This window comes from Rhodnius prolixus, unplaced genomic scaffold (assembly GCF_049639745.1).
Source record: "Rhodnius prolixus isolate KJV_2025 unplaced genomic scaffold, Rpr scaffold_10, whole genome shotgun sequence".
NCBI lineage: Eukaryota > Metazoa > Arthropoda > Insecta > Hemiptera > Reduviidae > Rhodnius > Rhodnius prolixus.
The window spans coordinates 7,206,403-7,227,544 of NW_027411615.1; the positions used below are offsets into that span (position 1 = coordinate 7,206,403).

The window sequence follows — 21,142 nt, forward strand, 5'->3', positions numbered from 1 at the left end:
GACTATGTTGAAAAATAAAAAAGGTTTACCCCAAAAAATTAAGTAGTTTTTATTTTTGCACGGACTTTTCAAACGACCCTCGTATTTCTAGAAAATTATTACTGTAATTTATATTCGAAGAATGTCTGCGCGTCAAACTTGAATTGAAAAAGGATCAAAAGGAAGCGAACGAACGGCTTTTTATCCTTTTCTTAGAAACAACCCTCTTAACTCCTTTTTTATCCTCTATATTTAACTTAAGAATAAAGTTTTTTTTTCTTTTGATAAAACTATTTGTAGGGATGCTGTAGAAGATCTGTTTGAAGAAAAGTTTAGGTAAAGTTAGTTATATTCTTTATCGGCAAAGTTTTAGTTAACTGGTATTTAAAATTTATTAAGTGAAAAAAGCAGGCTTAAAATTCAAGAATAATAGATTACGAAATTAAAGCAAAAGTTATTAAAGCAAATAAAGAGCTCGGAGAGGCTGATAAATTAGTAAAGGAATAGCCAGCCAGTTTGTTAGCCGCTTTTTCGATGGAAGGCTTTCAGGAGTTAATTTATAACAAGGACTCAAATTCATTGAAGAAGGAATTTGGAATAGATCCACTCAAGTTGTTTCTTAAAAGCCTTGGATATGGCTGCACAATGCGTCTCCTTAAAGAAGAGAAAGAGAAATATACATACGCATGTTTATTGCTCCGATTGCAGAGTCTAATTCTTCGAGGCAAAATACTTGAAACTTGCGGAAGGAACTATTTCGTGGAATGTACCGCTAGGAAAAAAAAGCCTAACCAATGTTCCCATTCTAGTCTTAAGATTGCTGCTAGCTAGAGCACTGACAACGTCCAAAGAAAGATATCTTTTGTCTCGTTCGTGATATATTCGGAAGTACGAAGAAAAGTTTGGACTAAGAAAACGAGTTTGACCTGATCATTAGAGTTGAAAAGAATACTAAATATTTTGCGTGGGCCAAAATTTATTATGTAGACTATGATCGATTTAAAAACAAACAAGTATCGTTTAACGTTTTCTAGCTAATTGTTAACATTAATTAACTGTATGCTACCAGTTGAAAGATGATACAGATGGTGAGCCCCAAACAACTTAAGAGAAATTCAGTGTTCCATCAACGAGTTTATTCTATTAATTGCACAATTATTGTTACATAGTTGTTACAAGAAAATAATAATTTCATTAGTAACGTTCATTTTTCTGAACTTCCTGGATTCTCTTTATTTTTAAATTTACTTTTTAGCCAAATTTCGAAAAGCTGTTCAAATAAAGATTGCATTTTTCGGCCCGCAAATTTTTGAAGTCTATAATCTGTCCAGCAGAACCATCTTTTATGCAATTCTTAGGGTTCTAAAATGAATACTTAATATTTTAAACTATAAGTTTTTGTTAAGGAGATTAACTCAAAAGTAATTCTCTTTAAACGTACAATGGCGGTACTCTTGATATCATCCATAACATTTATTTTCATGAACAGAATTAAAAAAAAAAAAAAGTCCAAGAATTGCACACTTCCGGTACAGTCCTAAAATAAATATTTGTGGAAAAAAATGTCTAACAAAAAATTTGCAAAAAATCACGAAATTTGGAAATAAGATCATCCCTAAGACTTCAAATTCTGAATTTAAGGTAGAAAAAAATATTGCTATATAATGGTAAAAGATCCAACGATAGACAGAAATAATACATTATTAAAAAGCCAACGCCCACCCTATCGCCAAAAATGCCTTTAACCAGATTTTTTAGAGAAAATAATGAGTTATAAATCTAGAAGTATACAATGAGAATATAAGGTTTCAGCGAAATCTTCAGAAAACTAAGACGCAAAATCATCACTTATTCATAACACCTATGATTGATACAAGACAGTTAAAACCTACAATCAAAATGTTAGAAAAATAATCTCAAAAAATATATGTATATACTGCAGTAAAAAAAAATATAGCAAGTAAAATATTTAAGTAATGCTTGTCTGTCATAAATGCCAGGTATTAAAAATAAATTAGCAAAATTAACAGAAATTAAATAAAAAATATTATAACTAAATTCTATGTAATAATCTAAAAATATTTTCTAATTTTAAATAAAAAGCAACAAATTTTAGTAATACGCACAAAACATGCAATATGATAATTTATTCACAATTAATTAAATATTAATAAATTAATCTAGAATTTAGAATGTTTAAGTAAATGAGCAAAATTATTAAATAATCCATTAAGTTGATTTTCTTTTTTTGTAATGCGATATGATTAAATGACGAAGGTGAAACTATAAATCAAAAGTTTAAAAAATCACGTGATTTGGCGGTTTCAAAAACAAGTCCTTACAATTTAAAATTTAAAAAATATATATTTAGAATAAAAAATACTCTGCGAGTCTACTTAAATAAAATAGTTTTACCATTAAAATTTTTTAAAACATTAAATTGAAAGTGGCAAAAGGTGATAACAGGTTCTTTTTTTTTTTGGTGAAGTTGTTTACTAACCTTTTCTACCAAGGAACTGTCCTTGGTGGTTAAACGGGCACACTATAATCCAAAGTTTATTTTTCTTTTATTCTTAAGTAAAATAAAATAAAAATTAAAAGCCGAACTTATTAAATAGAAAAATTTATTTTAACTTCAACAACAAAAACTAAAGAGCAATTCTACTATAACCTCACGCGCTGCTAACTGAACTAACACTGACAGTAAACTGGAACCGCTGTCCTGATAGCGGCATGCAGAGTTGCCAACTGTACCGCCTTAATACAAAAAAAAAATGTATCCAAATCTAGCGCTCTCTCTTGGACAATCAGCGAATTATTTTTAATATATACGTGTGTATATAATATACATCTACTCTTAGCAATCATTTTTTATTTTTATAAAACTTTATAATGATTTCTTTTTTTTCATTTTTTATTTTTAGTAAAAGTGTATTTTTTATTCAAAATATCACTTCGATTTCCTATTGTTACAAGAAGTAGGTAGCTTTTATGGAATCACGAAACAATAAAATTACTATTTTGTAATTGTTCTATGCACACATAGTTCGTCAAATGGAATGAAGCTATTTCTTCAGTTGGGATAGATGTAGTATTAGGAATTCCTTAAGGATCTAAGTTGGGACCTTGGTTGTTGCTAGTCGATTTCGAAGTTAAAGATCACTTTTTTGTAGATGATTCGTAACTTCTTCTGAAAATTATGTCGTTAGAGGGCACTCGGATGTTTCATAAAAAAAAAAACCGAAACACCTGAGTGGATTGGTCGAAGAAGACCTGGATTAAGGAATGCGCAGCAATTACCTTCACTAAGAAGAAAAACCCAAATTTGGCCTCTCAAACATTTAGAGATTTTCTCCAAAAAAGAGGTAGTGAGGAGTGCTCATGGACCAGGGACACCAATTCAAAAAACACACTAATGAAATGTGCTAAAAGACAGCTGGAAGAACTGATAAGGACATGGAACGCCGCTTGATTTGGAGATGGACAAAACTCTAACACACCTCCAGAGTAATGTAATCCTTTAGTACCATTATCCAAGGAAGATTTTAGATATCTGGGAAGTTATTATTGACCACGTGTCGAAATAGATCTTGAAGGTCATAGTGCTTTATTGTGCAATTTGAGGTGACTAATAGGAAGAGACAATGTTTTGAACCAAAACTGGTCAACTGGATTGCCCAGCTTAAGTGCCAAAATGAGCATTTAAAGAAACATCCTCGAAGAATTATTGTCTTGGGATGTGTACCTGAGAGTGATTGAAAAATGAGAAAAGCCTGGTTCGCCTTGACTTTGAGGCTCTTTTTTTGGACGTGCCCCTTCCTAGACTGTCTATTGGTGCTGTAGGGAGAGAACCTTACGCCCCCTTACTTCTTGCAGAGATAATAACTGAGATTTTCTCATTAGTACTACTCTTGTTTTTCTTACGGTATCCTTGGGCCATTTCATTATTAAGAAAGTTCAACAAGTAAACAGAGAAAAAGCCTTAAATTGCCTTAACGAGCACGCTAGCTCCATCTAATTGGTCTCATTTTCTCTTAACATTATTTGCTCAATTATAAGTTGTTACCTTACTTTGTTTGAGAAAGGTCTGTAGATTGCTCTTACCAAACTCACCTGCAATTAAAAAATTTAAATTACAAAAGGAATTTGATTTGCAAAATGGCAAAGGAAAACATTTATTCAAACAGTTGAAAATGTGGTATATTATTAGGTTCGATATTAAAAACAATTAGAACTGTTCTAATCGAATTGATCAAATCCGCTTTGAACACTCTGAGCAGTCTCTCTTACTGCTTCTCTCTCACGGTTAACTTTTCCCAACTCCGGTTAAAAAAAAAAAAAATTTCTAAACCACAACACCTGAGTACTGAGGAGGAAAATATCTGCAATATAGTTCACCTGAATTGTACTGCCTTGCTGTCATTGCTTACATACAAGAGGCGTTCAAAAAAGATTTTTTTTCTGACCGTCTTCTAATTATATCAGTCAGGACGTTGAAACTGCAGATGTGTAATGATATAAATCTCTATAGGTTACATGCCAATTTGCAGCAAATGTGACCGACTTTTGCAAGGCAATGCACAAGATCACAACGCATACGACCTTGCACCATCCGACTTCCACCTCTTTCAAACAATGAAGTTATTTTTGAAAGGGCAAACATTTACCAGATGATGAGAGCTGATGAAACTCCTAAAAGCGAGATGTTTACAGTTGCTTTAAAGGGATAAAAGAAATGTGTAGGTGCAGAGATAAGAAAAAAATAAATCATTAAATTCCAATTGAATTAAACCAAAATTTAATTTTAATCATGAGAGATAGGTAGACCTATAAAAGTCTTGTGAGTCTCCAGCATTGTTGAATGTGAGTATAAGGTGGTCCTATATAAATCTAGTGAGTCTTCAACATGGTTAAATGTGAGAGTAAGATAGTCCTAGATAGCCATCAACATGGTTAAATATGAGTGTAACATAGTCCTATATAAGTCTAGTGAGTCGTCAACATGGTTAAATTTAATTGTAAGATAATCCTATATAAGTCTAGTGAGTCACCGACATTGTTAAATGTGAGTACAAGATGGTTTTATGTAAGTCTAGTGAGTCCACAACATGTTTAAATGTAAACGTTGTAACAGCACTTATGTTTACAAATTTTGCCACTAGAGTTCTCTACTGGATGGAGTATAAAGCAAGCTTACAGCCTATGTAATGGCGGCTCACAAGTCTACAATAAGCCCATTTCTATATAATCTATTTCTCGATTAAACAATCCAATTTCCCTACTTTTTTGTTTCTGTTAACGATAATTTTGTAAAACATGAAGTATTATTCCAAAAGAAATATTATTTATCGTATTTTTAAAGGGATTTTTTTTTCTTGCTTAATTTGAAAGTTTATCAAATACCTATGGGAGAAATGTTGGAAAAAAAATGTTTAATTAATTATTTCATTGAAATTATTGAGTTTAAATGTAGTGGCTAGTGATTGGTTGCAGACTGTGGGCGGGTCATGCCCACCTCTAGTGTAGTCACGCCCCGTCCAATGACAACCAGTTACGGCTGATCAAAGCTTATTTAACAATGGAGCTACAATACCTTTTACTTTTTTTTCTAAATCTTTTATTATTTTCTCATATTTTATCAACTTTTTTTTGTAATTTTATAAATAATATTAATCCTACGTAGACAATGTGAAATAATGCCAACGAATTATTCGAAAAAAAAAAAATCATTCTCAATTTTCAAGAAATTTTTCATGAGTTAAGATCGTTTTCGAATAGTTTTCGCCAATAATCGACAGTTTCACTTTACTTTCTCATGAAAAGAATCTCGTATGAACACTCACATGACTTTTTCTTATCATAATTTACGAATATAATTGAATTTTATTATATTTTATATAATTATAATGGCATAAAAAAAAAGATATACTTAATGATATTGTTGATAATGCGGCCCATTCCCTTTGAACCAAACTACTAATTGAGAAAAAATTACAAGCCAAACTGACATTTAAGCTTAAGTACGCCATTAGATCAGCTTCAAATGAATCCGTTTGGAAAATTCTCAGTAAACTACAGGAAAAGCCTTTCTTTAAAATTGCCCTTCTGGTATATTGATTTCCTTTCTTCTTGGAAGTTTGGTTAGAAATTGAATAATCAAATAGAGGTAGTAAAACCTTAAAATACCCAAAATGGAAGTTCCTTGGGAAAAAAACGATTGTTATAAATGTAATATTCGTACATGAATGTAGTGTGTAAACAAATAAATCGATTTTCGAAATAATCGTTTCCTGATCAGTTAAAATTGAAATCGTTTTAATTTTGTATTTTATAGAAGTTATGGCCGTACATTTCACAGGAATGGCCTCTATGGTAGAACTAACATAATAACTGTGCCTAGTTACATTGCTCACAGTCCCGAATTTAATTGGATCAGGGAAAATTTTTGTAATGGCAGCCTCTCGTACATTTTAAACACCTCTGGTCAGCCAGATTTTCCAAAATCCGGAAATTTAGCTTCACTTTTAATTTTCAAAATAATTATTTTAAAAAATAAAAAAAATAACATTGAAATTTACTTCTGAAGGAGCAATTGCATCTGCAATTATTAAAGCATATGACCGTATGTGACACGAGATGAGTTACTACCCAATATTAATTATTATTGTGCAGGTAATATTATTATTATTGTGCAGGTAATATATTATTATTGTACAGGTGATTTGCTGTATAATTAACAGGAATAACCCTGTACATCGAATCCTCACAATCTTTCCCAAGATAGTATCCTTAATAGAATTTCGTTCGGAAAAGTTTCAAAATTCTAGTTCTACAAATAGACAGCGAGTACTCAAAGAAGAAACCGCTTTGGGCGAGATCTCAAAACAACTGAAATATATCAGAAAAGTGACGCTTCAGGTTGGCTAATTTTGGCTGAAAAACTTATCAGGTCTCCTGAACGAATCTAAACGAATTATCAAATTTGAATTTTCAGCTATATTTAATTGGCTAATTTGAATGAAGCTAAATTAGAATTTTAGTTGACAATATTTGTTTAATGATAAACATCTCTTTTTTGTAGAATGAAATTTAAAATGTCAATAGAGTTTTTGATTTTGGAAAACTTCATTTCCTCCGCTTTGTACCACTTGGCCTAGGCCTAGAACATTGATTGTTCCACTTAGATGGTTTTTTTTTACTTTTCATTCATTATTAGTTGATATTTTTAGTAAATAAGTGTAAAGAATATTCATATGTTTTTTGTTATCACAATTTACCAATCTTTATGGAAATCAATGTACACAAAACATTTTTGATAAAGCCATTCAACTGCAGGCAGACAATGTAGCTGGTAAAAAATTTATGACAATTGATAATTGCAACAATGCTTTTTTACTTTGTGATATTTCTTTTAAAAGATAATTTTTTTTTTATTTTAATTAAAAATGGACACAAAAAATTCTACAGAAAACACATTTGTAACTTTCACTTGTAGCACCGGTTACGTTTCTCATTATTCAATTTTACTGAATTCAGTTCCTAGGTTAAATTCCGCTAAAATTCAAATTTTATTTTATTTGTTATTTTTCTTCTACGTAATAATTCTGTGTATTGAATGTGTAAAACGACAACTTTACAAGAGGCGAGTGTTGGTGTAGTGGCCAAGAGCGTGGCTTTGTAATTGAGAGAACGCCAGTTCGAATCCCGCGTATGACTACTTTTTATTTGTTATAAAAAAATTGTTTATAATAAAGTATGAGCTTCCTCCCCTTGTCTACGACACCTAATTGGCAGTTGAACGTTAATCCCTGCCTGAAAAAAATAGGCGAATACTTTGCTATATACGAGGGTCGTTTGAAAAGTACGTGCAAAGTCAGAGAGATAGCACCACTGGCGCGTATCGAGGTTATGTTTAGTTAGTAGCATCTCTTGGAAGAACACACAACAAGTTTCAGCCAGATCGGTCTATTTCTTTGTGTTTGGCATTCGTATGAATCGAGGAAGTCGAGTGATTTTCAAAAAATGGACGAAAAAGAATTTCGTGTGTTGATTAAGCACTACTTTATGAAAGGCAAAACGCCTCAGGAGACTAAAGAGAAGCTTGATAAACATTATGGTGACTCTGCACCTTCGATTAGAACAGTTTATAAGTGGTTTCAAAATTTTCGGAGTGGCCATATGGGCACAAGTGACGCTGAACGTTCTGGACGCCCTGTTGAGGTTACTATTCCAGAAATCATTGATAAAATCCATGATATGGTGATGGATGACAGAAGAGTGAAGGTGCGTGAGATTGCTAGTGCTGAGGGCATCTCGAATGAACGGGTACATAATATTTTGCATCAACATTTGGACATGACAAAGCTATCCGCAAGATGGGTGCCGCGATTGCCCACGCTTGACCAAAAACGAAATTGTGTGAAGTGTTGCAAGGACGGTTTGCAGCTGTTCCAGAAGAATCCGCAGGACTTTAAGCGTCGTTTCGTCACTGTGGATGAAACATGGATACATCACTACACTCCTGAGACCAAAGAACAATCTAAACAATGGGTTACCAAGGGGGAATCTGCGCCAAAAAAGGCGAAGACCGTTCCTTCGGCCGGAAAGATTATGGCGACTGTCTTTTGGGATTCGCAAGGAATAATCCTCATCGACTATCTGGAAAAGGGTAAAACTATTACAGGTGCATATTATTCATCGTTATTGGACCGTTTGAAAACCGAGCTGCAAGAAAAACGCCCACGATTGGCCCACAAAAAAGTCCTTTTCCATCACGACAACGCACCAGCTCACACCTCAGCAGTTGTAGTCGCAAAATTAATGGAAATAGGGTTCCAACTCGTTTCACATCCCCCCTATTCTCCAAACTTGGCTCCCTCGGACTACTATTTGTTCCCCAATATGAAGAAATGGCTGGCGGGAAAAAGATTTTATTCAAACGAGGAGGTGATTGCAGAAACGAATGGCTATTTTTCAGACTTGGACAAATCCTATTATTCGGAAGGGATCAACAAACTAGAGCAGCGTTGGACGATGTGTATAAGCCTAAAAGGAGACTATGTTGAAAAATAAAAAAGGTTTACCCCAAAAAATTAAGTAGTTTTTATTTTTGCACGGACTTTTCAAACGACCGACTACTTTTTGTTAGAAAAAAATTGTTTATAGTAAAGTAGAAGCCACCTGCCCTCGTCTACGACACCTAATTGACAGTTGGACGTTAATCCCTGCCTGAAAAAATTAGGCGAATACTTTGCTATATGTCTACAAATGATAAAAGGAAGTAGGGACGTGTTCAACTTACCACATTGATTTAGTTAGCACCATTCTACAAATGGAGTAATGTAACGCAAACTTTCAGTAAAATTGTTCTGAATGTGGTTTTGAAACTGCATGCTTGAAACCAACACCTAATGTTACCATTTATAGGACAGAAATTGATCATTTCACGTCATGGAACTTACGTTCCGCCATATATGGAATGTTTGTCCGATTTCCGTGTCATTTTTTTCAAAACAAGAGGACCAGTATTTTCTCTGAATGTAGTGAATTATAGGAAGAGTATAACCTATAGCCAACCATATGCAAATCAAATTAGAAAATGACCGATTTACATTGAACAAGGTGCTCAATTTTTCTTTTACTCATATATTATATTGTAAGATATAAGCGTTTATATCCCGGAGCGATTGTCCCATTCGTTTGATCCTAGGGGCAGCCCTGAGAAGTTCTCAGTCTTGCAGGGAAATGGAATCTTTCTTTTAAAAAAACCCAATTCAGGATGTAAAAGTAAGTAAAAAGTAAAGTAAAGTAATCGCCTATTTTTTCAGGCGGGGCTTAACGTCCAACTACCAAATTAGGTGTCGTGGACGGAGGGCGACTAGCAAACATACTTTACTGTAAATTTCTTTTATTAACCATTAAATAAAATCCAAGGCCTAAGTCCGGGAATTGAACCCAGTACCACAATGCATATTAGCTTTGCAGGTCTCGCCTCTAACCGCTCGGCTACCGTGGCGCCTTCAATTCAGGATGTAATCTTTTCATTCGGAAAACTGTGGGCAAAGTTAATTGTTTGAAAAGGGAGAAATGCATTTATATAAATGCATTTTTTTTTCCTAACAATATTTCACTTCAAGGCCGAATGATTTTTACCTTAACCTTTTCTACTTTTCTCTTTCTACTCAACTCATAGTTGACCGAAATGCGAGTGCGAAGTAGCGATTACTATGGTAAGAAGAACAGACTGTGGGAATGACAGTACGAAGTAGGAACACCATACTCCCACGTTACCATCGGACGGCGATGTGAGTGATGGGGCAGTGTTCAGTAGAAGAGAACACTCGACTCGTTCGGCCTTGTCCGACTCCAACCGACACAATTCTTCCGAATTTAACCATCAGGGAAAGTGTTCGCGTTATTTTATTTTCCTTGGTATCTTACCCAAGGTTAGCTTCCACGTAGTTGATATATATATATAGATACATCTTTTTCTACACGTTTTTTTACTTGTATTTATTTATTTTATTTTTTGAAAGGGCAAAAAAGTTATTTGAATTTTTTACAATTCGGTAATAAATATTTCAGTACTTATATTAGCTGAGTGTTTTGTGCTTCTTCGAGTTGGTTAAGCTGTACATTATTCTAAATTCATTTTTCTAAAGAGACAGTCTTTTAGGATTGTTTACGAACATATACGAGGTCTTTAAATTAAGTAATGAGACTGGTTTTTTAAAATGTTTTTATTCAAAAAGAATTACAATTCTATATTGTCAACTTCAAAATAACTTCCTTCTGAAGCCACACAGCGTTGGAGACGTTTCTTCCACTTTTCAAAGCAGTGCTCGAACTCCGATACTGGAATAGCCTTCAGCTTGGTCGATTACAGCCGTTTTTGGATTTTTTTGATTCAATTGAAAATGACCCCCATTTTCTGGAACATGTCATTACTGGTGACGAGTCTTTGGTGTTTGAGTACAACCCAGAAACCAAGCGCCAGAGCATGGAGTGGCACATTTCAACCTCTCCAAGGCCCAAAAAAGCCAAGGATGGCGAAGTCGAAGATCAAATGCATGCTGATTTGTTTTTTCGATATCCACGGAATCGTCCACAAAGAGTTTCTACCTCAAGATCAAACGGTCAATCTACACTTTTACCGAGAGAGGTTCTTGAAAAACTTCGAAAAAGCGGTCATTCGTGTGAGACCAAACATCCAAGAACAAGTGGGTGTTGCATCACGATAATGCTCCTTGTCACACAGCAATTTCAATAAACGAGTTTTTGGCCAGTAAAAACATTCCTGTGGCTCCTCAGCCTCCTTATTCGCCTGATTTGAGTCCTTGTGACTTTTTTTCTCTTCCCGAAGTTGGAAAATCACCTCAAGGGAACTCATTTTGGGACAGTAGAAAACATTAAAACGGCTGTTACCGACCAGCTGAAGGGCTATTCCAGTATTGGAGTTCGAACACTGCTATGAGGAGTGGAAGAAACGTCTCCAGCGCTGTGTGGCTTTAGAAGGAAGTTATTTTGAAGGTGACAATATAAAATTGTAATTCTTTTTGAATAAAAAAATTTAAAAAATCAGTCTCATTACTTAATTTGCAGACCTCTTGTATCCACGACTTACATTTAACCCATTTTTTCTAGCAGAATTCGATGAAGGGTAATTTTGAAAGAGAGGACTGGGTAGATTTCCCTTAGTGTGCTATTTCTTTGTAAAAGCAGTCCCATCTTTTGTTTCCTGTTACCAGGCATTAAATGTACCATTAAAAGCTAAGTCCTATACTTCAACAAACTTCTTTATGTCCACTTTTTTAATATCTTCTTCCGTTTAAAAGTTAATTCAAAAGTGGCCCGTTTAAATGGGACGCCCTGTATAGTAAATAATAACCGTAAAAATGATGGATATAAGTTCACAATCAGTTTTGTTAAGATACATATACATACAACATCCGGCCCGGGATTTGATGTGATTTTTGGTTCCTGGCCCAAGGTATGGCTAAGTTGCACATGCACCTGAACAGTGGTCCAAAATGTGCAATCTCATCCTTTACAAACAGTAATTAAAAAATAGATATTATTGTGCATTAGGGCGCCACGGTAGCCGAGCGGTTAGAAGCGAGACCTGCAAAGCATTATGCATTATGGTACTGGGTTCGATTCCCGGTCTTTAGGCCTTGGATTTTATTTAATAGTTAATAAAAGAAATTTACAGTAAAGTATGTTTGCTAGTCGCCTCCGTCCACGACACCTAATTAGTAGTTGGATGTTAAGCCCCGCCTGAAAAAATATATCTTTCTGAGGCCCATTTTAGTGAGATTTGAAAATTGTTATAGAGAAATTGCATCGAGGGCCGTGTATTGCATTATGGGATACAGAGTAGATGCAATATTGCATAATTTAACTAGATACCTGACAGCCGCTACAGATTGGGTTCCGCCAGAGTCTTAAGTAATTAAAAATTTGATGGCTAAATGGAGAGAAGTCAAAATATAGGCGTTTAAATCAAATTCAGACCGACAGACATTCCTAGAAGTAGAAGGATAATGGCTCCAACCAGCGCGTTGTCAAGGACAAACACTTGGTCATTCCAGGAAAGGAAAATGTATTACAGGACCTTTTTCTTTTTTCTTTTTTATTGTACAAAATTACTGATCCGTTCTATTGGTAATTACATTTGCATGAGACCAAATTAAAACCTTGCTCTTCCTTCACAAGAACGTGGCGATTTAATGTGGTTGAAAGATCAAAGTAGAGAAAAATTCTATTTATATTAGTCATACTTTTTCTTAAACGACTGTGTATACCTCTGAACTTAGTAATTATACGAATATATCAGAAAAGAATTCAAAGAAACGGATCACTCGTTCAGAGCGTGGTCAACGATGGACTGAACACGCAGAGAAGTGCAATGATATGCAACCTGTTCTCAAAACAATTATCGGCTTGATTGAAATATGAACACTTAAATTGAATTCTTCAAAAAAAATAATCGTCTTCAATATATTAAACCCGGGTTGTTTAAAAAAAAGAAAATAATAATAATAATACCGTCATAAAGGAGGATTTGCCCTATATTATAAAGAAAATTTGGGAATTTTATCTCTTATAGAAAAAGAGAAAAACAAATTGTCAAAGTTGGGTGTTTTTCAACGTTACACTATTTTCGTGCAGTTTTTGACGATCAACCCTTATACAGCTGTCCTACCGGGCAGTTTTAATACACAGTAATAAAATATTACTGTTGAGGGTAACGTCCGAGCTGCCCTGGAACCAAACTGTAATCTATGGAGAAAAGGTTTCTAACACAAGTTTTGTCCACGATCAAATAAGCTTTCCTGTAGAGATGCAATCGGAATTTGGGTTTGGCATTTCTTAATCAAATATTATACGAGGTATTGCTATTAAATAACGAGACTGATGCTGCTACAGAAGAACTATGCATGCGCCAAAATCCTAACGACCGACAGCTGTGCAGCGTAAAGCCTTCTCTTTCGATTGCAGCGTCTCCACGTGTTTGTAGAGAAATCTGTCTGACCGGAACCGTCATTTGTGTAAGAGCTGTTAGTTTCGTTTTGCCCGAAAACATTATACTACACATGTAGTAGAGCAACGAATTGTCGTGAAGTTTCACATGAAACTTGGTAAAACCGCTACTGAAACTTATCTTTTATTAAAAGAAGTTTATGCCGATGAATGTTAAACACGTGAGCGAGTTGTTGAGTGTTTCAAGCGTTTTCAAGATGGCCGAGAAGATGTCGGAGATGATGACCGCCCGGGTCGCCCTTCCACGTCCAAAACGGATGAAAATATCGATTTTAATTAATCAACATTACTACCGTGAGGTGCTTGCTCAACTCCGTGAAAGAGTAAGGAAAAAACGACCCGATTTGTGGAAGAACAAGTCATGTCAAGTTCTCCATCAAGACAACGCGCCGGCTCACGCTGCATTGTCTGTCAAAACGTTTCCAGCCAAGTAAAACATCCCAGTTTTAGGCCATCCGCCTTGCATGCGTTTAGGCACGCGTTTAGGAGCTCACAGAAAAAGACTTCCAGTACGGTTTCGAACAATGGTAAATTCGCGTGGAGCGTTGTAGGGATTGGGGAGTGGTGAATATTGAAGGTGATAATAACTAAATATTTATAAATTTAAAATAAAATGTTTTACAGCATCAGTCTCGTTATTTAATAGGCACACCTCGTAAAGGAGCTGGAACCGTACAATACCTGAAATGACGCTTTATTGGTAAATTTTCAGTTCTCACACAGAAACTGCATAAATAAAGTTGCAAGCAACATTTTTTCAATTAAATCCAGTATTTTACTTGTGTGTATTGTGTATACAAGTATTATGGACACAATGTACATAGATATAGTTGAAAACATAATTAATTTGTGACTGTGCACATAAAATGGCGCTTATGTTTGAAAAGAAAATCTATCTAGTAAATATCTCTCTGACCAGAGATTCTAAATTTAAATTTATCTAGATTCCTTAGAGTTATAGATTTTTATAGAATAGGGAACAAGCTTCATTCACTAATAGATCAGAGGAAACCTTTTAGAATGCGCTACCCTTCCTTGGCGTATCAACTCACCAGGAGACTGCACATCAACACAAAACTTCAACAAGCGAACACTCGGACTGAAACTGCTGTAGCCATTAATTAACTGAAACACTCCTATCCAGACTGGATTTCAGTCAGTAATACACTGATGAAAAGACCACATACTTTTCAAAATAAAAGTACAGCGAATAGCCACTGAACGCACCCCTATGGTTTACTAAGAATACACAAATACTAAGAGAACTGGACATTCAAGGCCATTCACACTCACATGACCAAACTAACAGACAAACTTCTTCCTCACTCTTCATCAAACACGGCCATCTACATCGGATTACCACCTTGGCGAGCCTATAGCACTCAAGCATTCAGAAATCAAGACTGTATTAAGGCGAGTGAAGAACTGAATTTCGTTTAAAATGTCTTTCACTATGATTAAAGCTCTCAGTGAATTGGCCCACAATTAATTTGACTCTATCAAGGCGACTGAAGAACTGAACTCCGTTTAAAATATCTTTCACTATGATTAAAGCTCTCAGTGAACTGGCCCACAATAAATTTGACTCTATCAAGGCGTCTGAAGAACTGAACTTCGTTTAAAATGTCTTTCACTATGATTAAAACTCTCAGTGAGCTGGCCCACATTTAATTTGACTCTATCAAGGCGACTGAAGAACTGAACTTCGTTTAAAATGTATTTCACTATGATTAAAGCTCTCAGTGAGCTGGCCCACATTTATTTTGACTCTATCAAGGCGACTGAAGAACTGAACTTCGTTTAAAATGTCTGTCACTATATTAAAGTCTTCGCAAAAAAAATCTTTAATTTATCAAATTAAAATTTTAATTTAGTAAAAAAAAACTTAAAATAGAAGTTTTAATTTCAACGGAAAGTTTAAGGAAATATGAAGCAACTATAAATAAAACACTCCATTTTGAGTACCTATTTGAAAAATATTTCCTGCAGTCAAGGTTGTTTGTTATTATTTAAATTTAGCACTTAATGACGTAAGCACATATTTATATACAACTCAATTAAATGGGCTTTATCATTCAAACACTAACAATAATTTAAATACATATTTCTTAATTTAGTTTAGCATACGTAAGAATTAGACGCAAGTTATTGTTTGTAAATAAACAAACTTCATATGAATAATACGCAATGTTTACTATAACTACAATAAAGGAAGAGGGGCGTCTAAAAACGGATATATCCGGTGATAAATTCAAGTCGAACACTTTTTCCTGTTAATTTTAGAGCTCAAGTTTTTAAATCGTATCTCAAAGCTTTGTTGAGATTAGTGGTCTGTTCTTGTACCAGGAATGTTCATAAATCTGCTCTTCAATGTATTGCTAATGAGAAGAAGCGATCCTCTATAATGTATTTTAATAGTAATAACTCTATTGTGGATCGACATTTGCGGTTGAGCGACATTTTCCTCAATTGTTAAATGAAATCTGAGAAGAGATAAAGAGCTTTGTTTGTCGACTGAGAGCTGGTTGGTTTCTCAGAAAATATTCATTAACCTGATCTAATGTTCTGTCACAAAGGGTTTTAAGGACAGACTCTAATTACATATCTACTTTACTTTTAGTTAAATGGAAATTAAACTTCATAATAATAATTATATTTTGGGGTTAAAGCACAAGATTTTTTGTTTTGTTTTATTTTGCTTATTTTTTATTACAAGTTATTTAAGTGAATTTTTTTGTTAATGCTTTATTTGTGCAAAAATAATAGTTTGATCTTTCGAGTGATTACGAAAACAGATTCAAGGATTTATTTCATTTTGAATGTCTGGGTTCCATCTTAAAAGAATATTTACAGTTTTAAGGATAGGGCCCAAAAAAAAAAAAATATCGACCCCTTGAAATCTTAACGTCTGACGTCATAAGCCATCTTCCGTCACCTCACTAAAAATCCGGATATACGAAGTGTGGCTATTATATATATATAACTAGACTGATGCTGCTACAGAAGAACTATATATGCGCCAAATCCTAACGACCGACAGCTGTGCAGCGTAAAGCCTTCTCTTTCGATTGCAGCGTCTCACGTGTTTCTAGAGAAATCTGTCTGACTGGAACCGTCGTTTGTGGTAAGAGGTGTTAGTTTCGTTTTGCCGAAAACGTGGTACTGCACATGTAGTAGAAGCAACGAATTGTCGTGAAATTTCACATGATACTTGGTAAAACCGCTACTGAAACATATCTTTTATTAAATGAAGTTTATAGGGATGAATGTTAATCACGTGCGCGAGTTTTTGAGTGGTTCAAGCGTTTCCAAGATGGCCGAGAAGACGTTGGAGATGATGACCGCCCAGGTCGGCCTTCCACGTCCAAAACGGATGAAAGTATCGATTATAATTAATCAACATTACTACCGTGCGGTGCTTGCTTAATTCCGTGACAGATTAAGGAAAAATGGCCCGATTTGTGGAAGAACAAGTCATGGGTTCTCCATCAAGACAACCCGCCGGCTCACACTGCATTGTCTGTCAAGACCTTTCTAGCCAAGTACTACATCCCAGTTTTAGGTCACCCCATATGACTTTTGTCTGTTCTCTAAAGTCAAATCTGCATTAAAAGGAACACGATTTCAGTCCCAGTTGAAGGTGTGAAAGAAAAAGCGGCACGCGACTTGCAGGAGCTCACAGAAAAAGACTTCCAGCACTGCTTCGAACAATGGTAAATTCGTATGGAGCGTTGTAGGGATATGGGAGGGGTTTATATTGAAGGTGATAATAACTAAATATGTATTAATTTAAAATAAAATGTTTTACAGCAATAGTCTCGTTATTCAATAGCCACATCTTGTATAGTTCTCGCTTCTTACCTCCCATAAAACTTTTTAAAATCTCACTATTTCTGGATTTTATTTCTTTTATCTATTTAGTTTTTATTTATTTTTATTTTTTAAACGAGGGTCATTCAATAAATAAACAGAAAAAAACGTATTTATTGATGGCGACTCTTAATGCAGGGGGAATTAAAACATTTGTGAGTGTTCATTTTTCAAATTCAGGGAATCTTAACAGTTTCCGGTTATTCCGGTTTAAAAAGAAAACACACGATATAAAAAATCTGACCCAATCGCAATACTTTTGAAAGAAAAAGTAAAAAAAAAATCGGCTAGTTTTATGCATAGCAATAGTGTACACATTGTAGCATCACATTGGTGGGCTGGCTAACCGCAGAATATATGATTATCAATGATGAATCATTCTCAGGGGGATTCACAAGTTTATTTTTAGCACAGTCAGTTGGCCACTGATAGTAGAATATACAATAATATTATGCAAAATTATTTCACATATATTCTACATTATTAGTTTATTCTCATAACGAGATTGTTAAGGCTAGCAAATGGATAATGGCCCTGATATCGTTTAAAATGTCATTATTTCTGGGTGAATTTCTTTCTGTTGTGGCCACAATGTGAGTTACAGTTAAAATTGGACTTAGCAGACTAAGAAATGGTGGGATTGGTTCGAATAGCAAACCAAAGGAGGTAGTACCAGCTAGTTTTAGCAATCTACCAGATTTGCACTCTACCAGCTGAACAACTAAGGTGTGTAGTAATGTCAATATTATTGGCCGCATTCAGCAGACAAGAGCGCTACCAGATCGCTCCCAAAGGGAGCGCTTTATTTCTCTGAACGCTCTGCTACTAATATAACCTAAACATAACCTTTTTTCGAATTAATATTGGCGGGGAATCGGTCCAATAAAAAACAACTCGTCTTTTAAATTAAAAAGTGCTAGGCCATTTCAAAATCTGTTATTTATTAATCATATTTCAATTTTTTAACTTGTTATCAAAGAGAAAGAAGAGCACGCGATAGGTCATTTTTATGTATTTTTTCATCCCCATTTCTACTAATATTGCCAAGGCAGTAAAGCTAGTATTTTTCTTAATATCGGGAAATAAGTAGTTTTCCGAGTGATTTTTCTAAGAAAAATCAAATGTTAAGAGCTTTTAGATGTTCTCAAGCATACACGAAATGACTAAAAAATAATTTTACACCTGTTACAAACAAGGTTTAATAATTATTTGGTAATTTTGGGAGAGTTGCGTTTAATTACCAAAAAAATTGGAAAAATTTCAAAATATACGTGTTTTTATAAATACACGTACTTTGCTAGTAGCGATCACCGCTCCGTCGAAGGAGCATAGAAAATTTCCGCTCCTTAAGATGGCGACCGCTCCCACAACATGTTGTGAGAGCGATGCTAAAAGTGCGCCATTCAGCGGATAGTTCCGTAGCGCTCTTGTCTGCTGAATGCGCCCATTGTCATTGCTACTAATAGAGCAGTTAGCACTGCTGTAGCCTTCAAAATATATCGAGAAAAAAGTTAACTTCAACATTTAATTCCTATGAATGTTTTATAAGAGATAAATAAAAACTGAAATAAAACTAAGGGCAACCCCTCACCCAAAATTGATTGCAATAGTGCGTACTAAACTACTCAAGCTTTAAAAACTATAACTTTCTGTGAGCCTTATAATAATAACAATAATAATACTTTATTAGGGAAGGGATTAGCTATGAGGTTAGCATACTGGACTCCCACGCGGAGGTCCCAGGTTCGAATCCAGCAGCTGACCCTTAGATTTTCTCTTCCTAGGAGCTTCTTACAGCTCACTGTCCGGTGATGGACAGTGTTGTCTGTAACGAGAGAAAGTGTTACCAAAAAATCAGGAAAACCGGACAGTGGTCCGGAGGCCGGCAGTGCACTGGAAAAAGCTCCGGGCGCTAAAACCTCAGCTGTTAATGCGCCAAAAAAAAAAATACTTTATTTACAAGATAAATTAAAAAATATATATAAATAAGTATTTTGCGGCAAGGATAAATACGTCAGCCGGAAGTAGACATGCACATACCATAAAAAAATGTCAACAGATATAAAAAGCAAAGAAAGAAAAATAAAAAAGTACAGACAAACTGGTGCGAAAAATAAAATACATTCCTTTGATTTTAAATGAATTAAGTAAAAGAAAAATTTAAAAAAGCTATTAAGCGAAAAGAAAAAATTGAATACATAAATGAAAAAGAACCAGAAAAAAGTTACAGCTAAAAGCAGAGTGAAAGAAGTTAATTTGTAAATGATTGAAGAGTTGTACAAATTGATAGCGATATTGCCTTGCATGGCGAGCAAAAGATATGAGGGATTTACAATTCTCAATTTGGAGACAAAAATAAAATTGAGATCTGGATAAGAAGCGGCGACCAAGCCAAAGAAGACGTGAATCGAACATTCAGCTACAAAATGGAAAATGTCCTCCTTTTGTGAGCCCTATACTACTGGAGGCAACAAATTAAGGGTCAAATTTTCAGTCAAACATTAAAAAGTACAACTAGCCTAAACTATGGCATCTACTAAGCAAAGATTTGGCTGAAATTTAGAGATTGATGTTCCCTATAAACATATAGAATCCACAGGCAGAATTTGATAAAAAAATTTGAACATTGTGAGTGCTGAAATTTCAGTAAGTTACTATATTTGAAAACTTCCAACTTGCTGTGATGCCTATACTGTTTCATCAAAGAAGCTGAAATTTGGCCTGAATGTAACGATAGAAGTTCCCTATATTTGGGCAGAATTTCAAACAAATCTGAGACAAGAAAGTAAGGATTTTATTTTTGTAAGATACAAATTTTAGTGGCTAAGCACACTAACTACAGTTGCAGAATGTAAATTTGCCTAGTTATTATTTTCTGCTACATTGAAGCGTTATCGTCAATTTCAGAATAATCAAAGTATTTTTCTTTCGATCAAGAAATGTTTTTCATCCTTTTTGAAGTGAGTTCAGAACACCAATTTATATGTTTTAACATTCCTTGTTAGGATTTTATGTAGCATAGAATCTGGGTTTACTTACTAGTTATATTATTCCTGAAAGAAGTACGATTTGAAGGAACCAGATCTTACGCTATTCTTGGATAGATAAATACGAGGCGTGTTTTACTCAGCACGCAGTGGCCGAATTTCAAAACGGTACTTACTTTAAAAAAAAAAAAACCGCCTCGAGGTACGAAAAGTTTAGAGTAAATCGCTTAAAACTGAGAAAAATCGCATGAGTCTCACTTCTATGGCGCATTTCCGAAACCTTTTTGTGATATTCGGATCCCAAAAAAACACTTTCACATATACACATACAATGCGAATGGTGAACCTAATTTCAAAAGTTTGGCACGTTTGCAAACGTTCTTTTTACCGATAAAGTAAAATGAAATAGGAAAATTCCATACCTATTTGTGAAAACGATTCCATTTAGGGTATCTAAATGAATTTATTCATGGTTGTTGTTTCCTTGGAATAACTGTTTTCCCTAACATAATGAAGGCAAAATGTTAATTATTTTGGCAGTTGAAATTATTTTGGAATAATTTGGAATTTGGCTGAGCCCAACAAGTTCCCATTGCCACCTTTATCTTGATTTCTCTCAAAACATACGACACTAAATTGCATAGTCAATTAATTGTATTACAATAATATTATATGTTTGCATCCATTTGTTATTGCTTCTCATTATTATGTTTAAATTATTAATCATGCATATTAATCATCAATAATTCTAGAGTTAAAATCAG

At 34.5% G+C, this 21,142-nt stretch overlaps 1 protein-coding gene across 5 annotated transcripts in view; it reads right to left on the minus strand.

Moving 5' to 3' along the window:
• The window catches only part of LOC141457037 (uncharacterized), a 172,986-nt gene that overhangs the window by 123,048 nt on the left and 28,796 nt on the right, over positions 1–21,142 (minus strand). The window contains exon 1 of one of the 5 annotated variants that reach the window (XM_074133548.1): positions 2,480–2,726. The exons of the other annotated variants lie outside the window; for them this stretch is intronic. The gene's annotated coding sequence lies outside the window, so the exon portion shown is untranslated. Of the gene's footprint in view, positions 1–2,479; positions 2,727–21,142 lie in introns of those variants that run through there. 5 annotated transcript variants of the gene reach the window in all.